The following is a 15,438-nucleotide window of genomic DNA, read 5'->3' on the forward strand; positions in this document are numbered from 1 at the left end:
AGAGACCACTGTGGAGCAGGGCCCTCTATGCTCCATGCCTAGGCACATCTCCAGGTGTGCAGAGTACCTGCTTGCCTGGATCATCAGCCTGAGCTACCTCACTGTTCCTCCACAGAGACCATGGTGCACAGGGGCCCTCTCCATTCCATGCCCAAGTATATCTCCAGGCATTCTGAGCACCTATTTACCTGGATTAGCAGGCTGAGTAATCGTACCCTTCCTACCGTACCCTTCCTGTGTAGAGACCATGGTGCAGTGATACTGTCTACACTTTATTCCCAGGAAGCTCTCCAGGCATCTTGAACTTGAAGCCAAGGAAAAGTTGAAGCTCCATGCTTACACATATCACTGGGTATTTTGTGGCCACCCACTGGATTCTCTTTCAGTACTGGTGCTTGTGACTACCATCTGGGGACCTATAGGCAGGCTTGACTCATTTAGCCCCTCCCATCTTGGTTCCCATCTAGGGACTGAATAGGGAGCTCAGACCACTGTGCACTCCACAGATCAGCCCATTGCCTGAGGCAACAGAAATTCTCCCAGTAAACAAGGATGAAGTATATATCTCTTTTGGCCACAGCTGGCTCTTACCCATAATGCCATCTACTGGCCTGTAGGTTGAATACACAGCCCAATATAAAACTTGCCAACAAAAGTTTATAGGGCTATAGAAACAAAGCCAAAAGACTTTACTCAACATCCTCTACAGTCACATACCCTAGGGAGGGGGGAAATGGAAAGCAGTAATATAACCAATAATATTATATGAAAAGAAAGAAAGAAAATAAATCCTATCCACACAAAAATAATGACAATATTAGAAGTGGCAAAATCTCAATAAAAGAAGAAACCAGTGCAAGAATTCTGACACCACGAGAAATCCGAACATTTTGACAGCACCAAAGGGTCACTAGCTTGCCATCAATGCTACCTAACCAAACTGAAAACTCAGAAATGATGAAATGACAGATAAGGAATTCAAAGCACAGATTGCAAGGAAGCTGAATGAGATCCAAGAAAAGTTTGAAAATAAAAACAAGGAAACTTCTAAAGCAATCTGAGAAATGAAATAAGATATAAATATTTTACAAAGAAATCAATCAGAGCTTTTGGAATTAAAAAACTCAAGAAATTTTAAAATACACTTGAAAGCTTTTTCAATAGACTAGATCAAGCAGGGGAAATAATTTCAAAGCTCAGATTCTGGTTTTTTGAGCTAACTCAGTCAGTCACAAATAAGAAAAAAAATTCCAAAATATAAAGAAGTCTTCAAGAAATATTGAATTATGTAACGTGATCAAGCCTATGAATTACTGACATTCCTAAGAGAGAAGGAGAAAATGTAAACAACCTGAAAAACACATTTGATTAAACAATTCAATAAAATTTTCCTAATCTTGCTAGAGAAGTAGACATTCAGATATAAGAAATCCAGAAAACACCTGTAAGATACTATAGAAAATGGACATCAACAAGGCATATAGTCACCAGACTATTCAAAGTCAATACTAAAGAAAAAATCTTACAGACAGCTAGAGAGAAAGGTCAGATCTCACAAAAAGGGAACCCAGTAAGATTAATGGTGGTCTTCTTAATAAAAATTTTACAAGCCAGAGCAGAATAATGGCCAATTTTCAGCATTCTTATAGAAAAGAAATTCTAACCAAGGATTTGATATCCAATCAAACTAAGCTTCATAAGCAAAGGAGAAATAAAATCTTTTTAAGAAAAGCAAGAACTAAGGGAAGTTATTACTACTGGAACAGCCTTACAAGAGATGTTTTGGGAAGCTCTAACCATGGAAATAAAAGAACGATACCTGCTACCACAAAACACACTTAAGTACACAGCCCACAGACCCCATAGAGCAACCACACAATAGAAACTAAAAATCAACCAGCTAACAACTTCACAATAGAATCAAAAACCTCACATGTCAATATTAACCTTGAATGAAATGGTCTAAATACCCCACTTAAAAGGCACAGAGTAGCAAGCTGTATATATATATATATATATTATATATGTATATATATATATATATATATATAAAATGAATGTCAACAAAGCATATAGTCACCAGACTATTCAAAGTCAATACTAAAGAAAAAAATATATACATATATATAAAAATTTATATATATAAAATTATATATATATAAAATTTTGTATATATGTATATGATCTGCTGTCTTCAAGAAACACACCTCACATGTAACAACATCTATAGCCTCAAAGTAAAAGGATGGAGAAATATCCATAACACAAACAGAAAACAAAAAAGAGCAGTGGTTACTATTCTTAAATCAAATAAAACATAACTTAATCCAAACACCACAAAAAGATAACAAACTAAGCCTAAAGCAAGCATAAGAAAATAAACAACTAAAATCATAGCAGAACTGAGTGAAATTGAGATCCAAAAATCCATACAAAGAATCAATAAAACCAAAAATTGGTCTTTGAAGAAATGAACAATAGACCACAAGCTAGATTAACAAATAAAAAAGAAAGAAAATCCAAATAAACACAATTAGAAATTACACAGGCGATATTACAACTGATCTCACAGAAATATAAAAGATTCTCAAAGACAATTATGAAAAATTTCCATGCACACAAACTAGAAAATCTAGAGAAAATGGATAAATTCCTGAAACATAACCTCTCAAGACCTCTCAAGATTGAATCAGGGAGAAATTGAAATCTTGAACAGAATAACATCAAGTTCTGAAATTGAATCCATAATAAAATACCTACAAATCAAAAATCCCTGAACCAGATGAGTTCACAGACAAGTTATATCAAAAGTACGAAGAAGAGCTGCTATCAATTATATTGAAACTATTCAAAAAAATTAAAGAGTGCCTCCTCCCTAACTTATTCTATAAAGCCAGCATCACCTTGATATCAAAATCTGGCAAAGAACAACAAAAGAACTACAAACCAAGTTCCTTGATTAACGTAGATGGAATTATCCTCAACAAAAGACTAGTAAACTGAGTTCAGCAGTACATCAGTGTAAATTTACCACGATCAAGAAGGCTTTATTCCTGGGATGCCAAGTCAGTTTAACATACACAAATCAATAAATGTGATTCACCACATAAACAGAATTAAAAACAAAAACCATAGAATCGTCTGAATAAATGGAGAAAGGGCTTTCAATAAAATCCAACATCCTCCAAAAATGCTCAGACAAATCAGGCATTGAAAGAACATACTTCAAAATGGTACAAACCATCTATAACAAACCCACAGCCAACATCATACTGAATGCACAAATGTTGATATCATGTCCCCTAAGAACTAGAACGAGAAAAGGATGCCCACTCTCACCACTCCTATTCAATATAGTACTAGAAATCCCAGCCAGAGCTATCAGGCAAGAGAAAAAATAAAAGGCATCTAAATAGGAAAAGAAGTCAATTTATCTCTCTTGCAGATTATATGATTCTATACATAGGAAACCCTAAAGACTTCACCAAAAGGCTTGCAGAACTGATTAGTGACTTTACTAAAGTTTCAGGATACAAAATCAATGTAAACACATCAGTAGTATTATTATACACCAATAGCATTCAACCTGAAAGCCAAATAAAGAATGCAATCTCATTTACAATAGCCACACACATGAACGTAAAATACCTAGGAATACATGTTACCAAGGTGAAAGATCTCCACAAAGAGAGCTACAAGACACTGCTGAAAGAAATCATAGGGGACACAGACAAATAAAAAAAAAATTCCATGCTCATGGATTGGAAGAATCAATATCATTATGATGGTAATACTGCCCAAATTAATGTACAGATTAAATGCTATTTCTGTCAAACTACCAATGTCACGTTTCACACACACACAAAAAACTAATTGTAAAATTCATGCATAACTAACAAAGAGCCAGAATAGCCAGAGCAATCCTAAGAAAAAGAACAAAGCTGGAGGCATCACATTACCTGACTTCAAACTATATAATAAGGCTACAGTAATGGATATTTTTTGTCTGAGTCCCCACCCAAATCTTATCTTGAATTCCCACATGTTGTGGAAGGGACACAGTGGGAAGTAATTGAATCATGGGGGCAGGTCTTTCCCATACTGTTCTCATGATATTCAATAAGCCTCACGAGATCTGATGGTTCTGTAAAGGGGAGTTTCCCTGCACAAGTTCTCTCTCTGTTTGTCTGCTGCCATCTGTGTAAGATGTGACTTGCTTCTCCTTGCCTTCCACCATGATTGTGAGGGCTCGCCAGCCATGTGGAAATGTAATGCCATTAAACCTCTTTCTTTCGTAAATTGCTCAGTCTCAAGAATGTCTTTATCAGCAGCAGGAAAACAGACTAATATAGTAACCAAAACAGCATGATCCTGGTAGGAAAACAGACACACAGACCAATAGAACAGAACAGAGAATCCACAAATAAAGCCAACTAATCTTCAACACAGTCAACAAAAATAAACAATGAGGAAAGGCCTCTTTCTCAATAAATAATGCTGGGATAACTGGCTAGCCACATACAGAAGAATGAAACTGTTCTCCCAACATTCACCATATATAAAAATTAAATGAAGATGAAATAAACTTTTAAATCTAAGATCTCAAACTAGAAATGTCCTATAAGAAAACCTAGGAAATGCCTCTCTAGACATCAGTCTTGGCAAAAAGAAAATGACTAAGCCCTCAAAAACAATTGCAACAGTAACAAAAATTGACAAGTGGGACCTAATTAAACTAAAGAAACTTCTGCACAGTGCAAGAAACAAAGTAAACAGACGATCCACAGGATGAGAGACTATCTTCTCAAACTATGTATCTGACAAGGTCTAATATGCAGAATCTATAAGAAACTTAAACAATTTAAGAAGCAAAAACCAGATAACCTCATTATAAAATGGGCAAAGGACATAAACAGACACTTTTTAAAAGAAGACATACAAGTGGCCAATAAACATGGAAAAAATGCTCCACTGTACTAATGATCAGAGAAACAAAAATCAAAACGAAAATGAGATACCACCACACCAGTCCGAACAGCTATTATTAAAATGTCAAAAGTAATAGATGCTGACAAGGCTGTAGAAAAAGAGGAAGGCTTATACTGTTGGTGGAAATGTAAATTGGTTCAGTCACTACGGAAAGAAGTTTGGAGATTTCTAAAGTTAAATGAAACTAGCGTTTAATCCAGCAATCCCATTGCTGGGTGTATATCCAAAGAAGAATAAATTGTTCTACCAAAAAAACATATGCAGTAGTACATTTATCATAGCACTATTCTCAATAGCAAAGATTAGGAATCAACCTAGGTACCTATTAATGGTGGATTGGATAAAGAAAATATGGCACACATATGCCATGGAATACTATGCAGCCATAAAACAGAACAAAATCATGTCCTTTGCAGTAATCAAATATACTATGCAGCCATAAAATAGAACATATTTATATCAAATATACTATGCAGTCATAAAATAGAACAAAATCATGTCCTTTGCAGTAATGTAGGTGCCACTGAAGGCCATTATTCTAGGTGAATTAATTTAAGAACAGAAAACCAAATACCACATGTTCTCACTTAAAAGTGGGAGCTAAATATTGGGCACACATGCACATAAAGATAGGAATAATAATAATAATAATAGGCTACTAGTGGATGGAGAGTGAGAGGGAGACAAAGGCTGAAAAACTACCCAATGGGTGCTATGCTCACATCCTGGGTAATGGGGGTCATTCTTACCACAAACTTGAGTGTCATGCAATATACATACACATGACGAAACTGCACAAGTGCCCACTCAATCTAAAATAAATGTTGCAATCATTTAAAAAAAAGATTTTAATCAAGAAAAAGAACACACGGACACATAGGCGGAGTTACACACACTGGGGCCTTTCAGAGGGTGAGAGGAGGGAGAGGATTAGAAAAAACTGATAAGTACTATGCTTAATACCTCGGTGATGAAATAATCTGTACAACAAACCCCATGACAGAAATTTACCTATGTAACAAACCTGTATTTGTACCTATGAACTTAAAATAGAAGTTAATAAATAAATAAAATGGAAAAAGCAAAAAATTCAAAAAAGAGTAATTGAAATAAAATAAATGAGACCTAATAGATCTAAAAAATGACAACTGTAATAATAAATGTTTTTTAACAGTAGATTGGAAATAGTACAATACAAGACTGTTGTATTACATATATCCAAATTAAATCATAGAGAGTAAAAAAATAGAAACAGAACAGAACAGAATATAAAGGATATTCAATAAAAGGTAAAAAGTAGTCAGACAAAAAGAAATATTTCATTTTAAAGAATAATTATGATGGACAGCTGGCTTTGCAAGTAAAGTAATAAAAGCTAGAAGGTTATAGAATAACATCTTTAAGTTGCTAATGGAAAATAACTTGCATTCTAGAATTCTATACAACAACAACAAAAAGAATCTCAAAAGTGGAAAATACATTTTTTAAATGTAGATAAAGATTGAATTTGTTGATAACCACAGATGAACTAGAAACAAAATAAATTTGGAAATAAACAATAAAATGTAATTCTAGAAGCAAATAATACAACCAAGAAATTTGGAAATACACAAAGAGGTGAAGAAAACCAAAAAGGGTAAATATATGCAGGTAAATACAATTGACTATGGAGTATACAGCACAACATTTGATAGACTGTGAAATGTAGTAGACCACAGGAGGCCTTCAAAAGTCCTCACTTTCTAGTATTCTCTTGTGTAATCCCTTCCCTTTGACTGTGGGTAGAATCTATAACTTGCTCAAAAATAAGATAATATAGCAAAGAGATTGGATTCAACTCCATGATTGTGTTATGTTACATAATACTCCATATTTTTAGTATATTTGCTCTCCAGACTCCCCTCACTAAGTAGCCATGATGGAGGAAGGCATGAGGCCAGGAATAGCAGTAATCTTCTAGGAAGAATAGTCAGCTTCTGAGAACTTAAAAGAGCCCCAGGGAGCTGAAGATTTCCTCCAGCCTCCAGTCAGCAAGAAGCCAGGGCTCCCAGTTCTTCGGCCAAAAGGAAATGAATACTACAACAACTTAAGCGCTCTTGAAAGCGAATTCTTTCCCAGTTGAGCCTCCAGATAAGAGTACAGCTGTCTGACAAGTTGCTAACATTCTTTTGAGACTCTGAGCAGAGAACTCAGCTAACTCCTGACTCCTGAATCTTTAAGATAATACTCTTGTACGTGAACTCCTGACTTTCAGAATCTTTAAGATAATAAATGGCTTAAAACTATTAGATGAATGACATTTTGATACACAGCATGAAAGTTCAAATCATATGTAAATTTATTATACATAAAAATAGCATGAAATGTGAGAAATGAATTGAGTCTAAAGATATAAAATTTTAGTGGCATTAAATGCTAAAAGTAATGCATGTTTGATTCTAATAAAACCAGAATGTGTATTGTAATTTCTATGTTAACAACTGAGAAATATATAGCTTTGTCTATTAAAGCATAATGTATTACATACTATAATGAAATATTTTTTTCTAACTATATATCTAGCAATATGAATATAGATACCAAAAGTCATCTACAAAATTATTTATAGCAGCACTATTCTTTATTGCTCCAAACTAGAAAATTCTTAAATATCCATGAATAGTTAGACATACTTTGTCATATATTAACACATGGGTAATTTATAATGATAAGCAACATATGAATAAATCTCAAAAAAGTTGACTAAAAGATGTCAGATACAAAAGAGTAAAAACAATATATTTTGCTTTTTGTAAGTTACAGAAATATTGAAACTAATCTGTGCTGTTAAAATCAATGGTAACCCTTGAAGAGGTAAATTTATGATTAAAAAGAAGAACAATGGAGTTGACAATGTTTTTTCACACACTTTAGGTTCTGGTTACAAAAATGTATTACATTTGTTAAAATCCAGCCGCTGTAAACATAGATAATATGGATGTAAAAAAATAGAATGACTTTTTATAAGATTCTTTGCTTTCCAAATATTTGCTTGGTGTTCACCTTGTAGGAAGCAGTGAGATAAGCGTTGGTTGCAGGTGATATTAATAAAAGTGTGAGTATTCTTACTCTTAAGGATTTTCAGATCTTGTGGTGGAGATATGAAAATAAAAAATGCTAAGTCAGAAAGTTATGAGAGCTAAGATAGGTACATGGAAGTATTAACTCTTACTTGAAAAGAAATAATAAGAGCTAAGGAAATAAGGAAGTGGTAACAGAATGTGTACTTGCCATTCCATCTCCACCTACGGGTATTGGCAGAGAAGGAAGAAGAGACATATGGTAGAAATGAGAGGGTAAATAGAGGATCAAACACAAGATTGTGTTTTCTTTTTTAATGGGAGAGTATATTCACACACTTCGAGAAAATAATATGTTTTAAAAAGAGATGTAGGACTTTAAATGTAAACAATTGTTAAAATTACTGAAGTAAGGTACCAGTGGAAATAAGAAAAAAAAAAAAAAGATATAAACACAGATGGGAGAATTGCTATTGAAAAAAAGCCAAACATTTCCCCCTATATCTGAAGCATTTTTCTGAAATGTATTGGAAGAACAACATGGGGCTGGGCCAAGGGCACCTACTCCTTGGCAGTGTTTGGTCACCTGGTTCCTTCTCAATCTTCACAGGTAAGGACTACTCTATGTAGTAGTATTGAACAAGAAGACTGAGACACAGAATGCTAGAGCTTCCATAATATGAATATGCCTCAGAGACTCCCTAATTTAAATTAGGCCTATAGAAGTATGTGCCTGCGGGATTTGATGATTAACCTAAATCAATTTAACCAATGAGAATAATCAGAACTCTAATTTATACTATAGAACAAATTAGTTCTATAAAACTTACAGATTAGAAATCCAGAACCAGGAAAAACATTTTTCTCTTCTCATTAGAATATTGTCATATTAGGTAGAAATTTGAAATTAAGGTTTACACGCATTTTCAGTAGCTTTAATCTACCTAGATTTTCTGGTAGAATCATTCTCCTTTAATGCATTCCTCCCTTTATTTTACATTGAATGTTTTTAAAGTTTTATTTATTTTGTGTTTAAATATAAGCCCTCATACCTCAATTAGCACTTACATACAGTTATATATATTCATCTTCTGAGTAGACATAGCTAAACCAAAATAGTTTTTATTTTGTACTTTGAATTTGCCGTATGGTTAAAATCCTTGCTACTCCAAGTGTGGCCCATGGACCAGCAGCATCACCATCAGCATCACCTGGGAGCCTAATGTCCCCCTTCAGATCTGCCAAGTCATAATCTTCATTTCATCATGACATGACTTTTAGGTGATTTGTATGCACATTAAAATTTTAAACATACAATTCTACTTTTCTTTTCTTCCCCTTTCCTTTCACATTATATTTCTATTGCTACATAACAAAGCACCATAAACTTAGTGGTTTAAAACAACATACATTTATTATTAATATTTCACTGTTTCCATGCCCCAGGAATCCAGAATAGTTAACCTGAGTCCTCTGCTTATGGTCTCCTAAAACTGCTGCCTAGCTGTCAGCCATGTTGTTTCTTTCTGGACCTCTAGGTTCTTCTAAATCTTATGTGGTTGTTGCCACAATGTATTTTCTTGGAGCTGCAGAACTCATGGAAGCTACTTTTTCAAAGCCAACTGGAGAATTTCTCTGATTTTAGGAAAAGAATAACACCATTGTTGAAAGTCTCACCTGATTAGATCAGGTCTACCCTCACACCTCTTTTGATTAACTCAAAGTCAAAGTGACTAAAAACCCTTAATTGGATCTGCAAATATATTTCCCATAAAATGTAACCTATCAAGGAGACACATGGATCATATCCAAAGGTCTCACCTACACACAAGAAGAGATTATAAAGGGTACTTTGCTCATGGGGTGAAGATCTTGGGGGCCATGTTAGTATTGCAGGACTTTTCCTTAGTTCAGCTAAAGTCGTGGTTCTTTGTCCCATGGCCACAAAAATTCAGGCTCGCAAACAGTTTTAATGATGAGTAAGGCAGAGTTTTATTGGGTGAAAAGGAGGAAACAGGGACTCTCCCAAGGCCAGAGTGCCTGCTAGAGCGCTTCCTTCCCTCAGCTTGAATCCCAGGTTCCACACAGAAAGAGGAGGGGCCAGGCTCCTCTCTGCTGAAAATGTCATGAACTTCCAGAGGCTCCACCTCAGTGGGCAAGCTGGTCAGAGTTTCTCCAGGGACTCCCTGCCACCTGGCTGTCTCATTTCCTCCCTCTAAATAAGTACATATAACTGCCATTAGGATAAGGACGACTGGGCCAGTGGCTCATGCCTGTAATCCCAGCACTTTGGGAGGCCAAGACGGGCAGATCACGAGGTCAGGAGACCTAGACCATCCTGGCTAACAAGGTGAAACCCCGTCTGTACTAAAAATACAAAAAAAAAAAAAAAAAATTAGCCAGGCGTGGTGGCGGGCCCTTGTAGTCCCAGCTACTCCGGTGGCTAAGGCAGGAGAATGGCGTGAACCCGGGAGGCGGAGCTTGCAATGAGAGGAGATCATGCCACTGTGCTCCAGCCTGGGCGACAGAGTGAGAGTCTGTCACAAAAAATAAATAAATAAATAAAAAGAAAAAAAGAATAAGGATAAGGACAAAGACTGATCCTAACTGCTTCCTGCTGATAGGGAGCGCTGTTTGGGGAAACAGCAGTCAGAGCTCCCTCAGAGGCCAATCTAAGGGTTCCCAGCAGGAGGGGCCATCCTCAGAGGCTCTGGTTGCATGACCATTTAGAGTTTGATGGCCTCAAGGCAAGAGCACACAAACCAGGTTATTAAAAATCAGGTATCAAAATAAAACAAGGGGAGGGATAAGGACAGCTCAATAGTCCTGAGGCCTTTTACCAGTTTGAACAGGGTGAGGGAGGCCAAAAGCCCAACTGGCTAAAAAACTTTACCCTTTTGATGGCATGTTGGACTTACGGGTTCCCTTTCCCTGACCCCAATCCTAAGCCAACCAGTTTAAGGTTTGGAAAATAACTCTTTCCAGTTAGGAGGATGCATCTGAGGAGAGTGTCCCATAGTATGGAGACACAATTACCTATCAGTGAAGAGAGGACTGAGGAGGAGAAAGGAATAATAAGGCATTGTTTCAAAGGAGTCCCAGAGGTTCAGGATGCATTCTAAAGGGGTACAGACTGAAGACGAATGGCTACCCATTTAGAAAGAGGGGAGCAGGCATCCCTGATTCTCTTCTCTTCCTAGCAGATACCCAGGGTATGTGAGGGAGACAGGGAAGAGTTTCCTCTTCCCTCTTCCGTCCTTGCATCCCCAAGTTCCAGCGACCTTGGCAGGTACAACCATGAGTGCTGAAGCAGCTTGAACCCATGAAATCAAGAAGGGACTACCGAATAGAAATTATCCACTCTCACCTTTGTCTCTTTCCTACCTACTGTCAGTAGCCTTGGAGTTCCCTAAACCTCATTTCTGCCATGGATATTAGTGTGAGTATCCTTTATCCATGAAACAGGAAGCTTGCGGTTTGCTTAAGCGGCAGGAATCAGTCATGCTTACCTGTGCTGTGCCTTTTAACCTCTGGATCTCTTAGATCCAGTTTTCTTTCCAGGGCTTTGACCCAAAGCTTAGAATTGAGTCTGGCACAAAAATGTGTCTCAGGAGGTGGCATGGACTCCTTAACATAAGCCCGATGCTAAGGCGAAACTGGAACTGAGTCCTCCTCCAACAAGGAAGAGGAAAGGATGTCTTGTGACACACCCAGATAACTGGTGGCTATAGTCATGCTTGCTAGGATTTGGGTGAAGGGTGCTTGACTTTAGTTAGCTTCCTTGGTCTTACATTCCCAAAAGTAATCTCCTATTTATTCCCTATTTATTCCATCACCTGGCAGGATTTGCAGGATAATTGCTCAGAACTAAAATATTGATCCAGATTTCTACATTATCTAGCCCTTTTGTTCTTTCTGAGCTGCAGCCAGAGATTGCTAGTATGTTCACAGGAAAAAGCAGGATTAGTCTAAAATGTAGGCAAAAACTTAAAAACTAATGAGTTTAGAAGTTAATGAGACATATAAGTTTTAAAACATTATTTCTCTCTCCAGTCCTCATGTTTGTTAAAAAAACAAAACACATAGGACTGAGTGGTTAGCAAAATAGACTTTAGTCTTATACTTGGCATGATTATTTGCGCAAAGTGCAGCAAGAATAATTATTTACATATAGGCCTTTTAGGTTTGCTTTCATTGAAGTTTGTTTCACAAGGAATCTCAGATAAGATCTTTTAAAGCTGAGCCCAACCATGGATTTGTATCCTCAAACACCTGTGAGTTGGGTGATCCTCTACTCTTAAGATAAACTTGGAGCTTTTAGACCTGTTAGAAAGTGACATTCTTTACTGACCATAGGTCAAGAATCCTGTATAGGGGACTGTGTAGATGAGCATACGAGTCCAGTTTCCCCACTGGGCTTGTATTGGCTCTGCAAGTCGAGATTGACTCCTTAAAAGGAAGCATACCCTTCCAGTCAAATCTTTGGTAAAATTACCAGTTTTTCCAACTGTGTTCTGTTGCAAAAGAAAAATGGATTCTTACTGCAGTGATGCAAACAATTATATTGGCATAAGTTAAGAATACTCACAGAGAGTTTCCAAATTCTGGAGGAACCAGGGAGAGAGAAACAAACATGCTCTAAATGTTGATCACAGGAATGTATACCTTACTTAATTATTAAAGGCCATAAATTGTTCAAACTAAGCTTTCTTGACTCTGAAAAACAAGGATCAGCAATATTCCAAGCAAAAGTTAAAAGAATTGCTTCAGTTTCCTGAGTTCAATCCATTTAGTAAACTCATTTTGCTTGATATTTGTGAACATTTTAGCTCTTCATGATTCCTGTACATTTTCCTTTATTCCAATGTTATAATCTCTAAAGTTATCAGAAGCCTGTATTTGAGAGTACCTGTTACAGCTCTATAGCTCATTACAAACTATCTTTGAAAAGGATTAAAATAAGACAAAAATTTTCTGTGAATAGCAAAATGTGCAGGGCATTTATAGTTAGAAAAACGATTAACAAAGAAGTTTGGTTATCTCCATAGTTTACAGTAGTGTAACATAAAAGCCTTAATTAAGATTGATAGCAAATACCCAAACATTAGAATTTTTAAAATCCCATACAATGTTGGAGCATATTTTAGCATTATTCACCACGCTGTAACCTAAAGAAGATTGAGCATCATTTTGGTAATCCCATGTGCCTAAACACGTCAAATAATTCTGTTTACCTCTCTTTTCTGGACGCTTCAGGGTCCTGCTGAAAAAAATTTCGCAAAGATTAAAGTAGCGTGAAATCAAAGGTATCACAGCTTTTTACCTTCCCTTAAAAAAAAAAAGTTTTTTGATCCAAGCGCTTGTCTTTCCTTAGGCCAAATTAATTAGAGCTCTTTTTACAGACACCATACACAGTACACACACAGAAAGACAGAAGAAAACCCAGTCGCTGGGTGGGGCCTGGCCTAGCAAAACATCTTCTAAAAAAAACTTTAAAAGTTAACTGCCTATGGGGTGGAGAAGGGGAAAGAAAAAAGAACAGTTTAAAAATGCCTGGGGAAGAACCTCTTATTCTTAGGCAAGTGGCTCCTCCACCCAGAGAAAAGCTTAATTACTTTCTGATGGAGTTCAACCCCTTCACCTGGTAGGGGAAGACTGCAGTGGTGCCTGGGTGGGAACCAGCCAGCTGGGTGTGTGGGAACCTTGGGCCATGTGTCCCAGCCCCAGCGGGGAGGGGATGGGGGAGCAGCAGGGAGCTGCTGCTCACTGGTGGGTCCCTAAAAAGGAAGGAAGATGCCATGAAAAGGCCTGGGAGTGATGGGGGGTGGGAGCACGGTCTCCCCCACCCTCAGAAGTCCCAGGATGAAAAGGCTTAGAAGCAATGGTAAGAGGTTTTGAGTTCCCATTTCACTCCTTGCTTTTGGAGCCCTCACACTGTGGGCCAAAAATGTTGCATGACTTTTCCTTAGTTCAGCTAAAGACGGGGTTCTTTGTCCCACAGCCAGGAAAATTCAGGCTCACAGACAATTTGAATGGCAAGTAAGACAGAGATTTATTGGATGAAAAGGAAGACAAGGGGGAAACAGGGACTCTTCCAAGGCCAAAGTCCCTGCTAGGGCACTTTCCACCTAGGCTTGAATCCCAGGTTCCACACAGGAAGAGGAGGGGCCAGGCTCCTCCCTGCTGCAAAGGCAGTGAACTTCCCAAGCTTCCACCTCAGTGGGAGGGCTGGTGGGAGTTTCTCCAGGGAACACCTCCCACCAGGCTCTCTCATTAGGATTGGTCTACCCATGGATATAGGCATAAAACAATAAGCATACAAACAAAAAAGAAAAGTAGAATGTATTTCCTAAGACATGTGTTTTTAAACTTGTGTATATCCTATGCTACATAAATATTCAGAGAAATACTGCAATTATGAATACATATGTAATTTTATAAATACACTGTACACATATACTGATTTTCATTCACAATACTACTTGTCAACCAAACCCACATATTCTACATTTCCTACTGTCTAATGTTTTGTTATCAGAACCAAAAATATTTATTTTGCCTTATTTTTAACACTCCATCTGTACAGATATATTGTTCTTTCCTATATAACCAACTATATAAAAATTCATAATTCTTTTTTATTTTTAAAATTACGAATCATTAATTTGAATGTTATTTCTATATGTGTGTATGCCTGTTCTGTTATTACACAAAATAAAAAAACAGGATTAGAATTTTCTAGTTCAGAGAAGGCTGAACTAAGGGTGAAATCTTATGGCTCTCTGACAGAAAATAAAATGTTTCACTTTCAAGATACTCTGATTTTGGATTGTTCCATTTTGAAATGATAATTAGCAGTTGATGCTACTAAAGGAGAAGTATTGGGATTTCTGCTAGCCTTCATATCTTGCCCTGATGTTGAGATATAATCCTTTATTATTATAATCCTCAATTATAATGTTTTATTGAATACATATTATAATATAAATGTAAATTCTATAAATACACCAAGATTTACATATCATAGACAACAATTTATTTTGTACAGTGATTTTTTTTTAATTTTAGATGCATACTCTTGAGTCTCAGAGAAATTTAAAAGACAAGGTTTAGCATATGTTGGGATAGGAATCTTCTTTAGATTGCAAATATTCTTTCTTGAAGATGTCTCCCAGGAGTCTTTACATATTAGTGTGCATTCAGAATTTCTTCATTTAACAAATATATAGTTTTCACTACATTATGTAGTATTCACAACACATTATGTACATGTGTTGTCTCGATTTTTTAAAACTTGAGGTTCAAGTTGGGATTAGAGGACTAACAAATGACACACTTAAGTTTTAAACTAATTTCAAATGGGATAAGCAAAATGAGTAGATAGAGAACA

The sequence above is a fragment of the Pan troglodytes genome, chromosome 3, assembly GCF_028858775.2.
Source record: "Pan troglodytes isolate AG18354 chromosome 3, NHGRI_mPanTro3-v2.0_pri, whole genome shotgun sequence".
In the NCBI taxonomy this organism is placed as follows: domain Eukaryota; kingdom Metazoa; phylum Chordata; class Mammalia; order Primates; family Hominidae; genus Pan; species Pan troglodytes.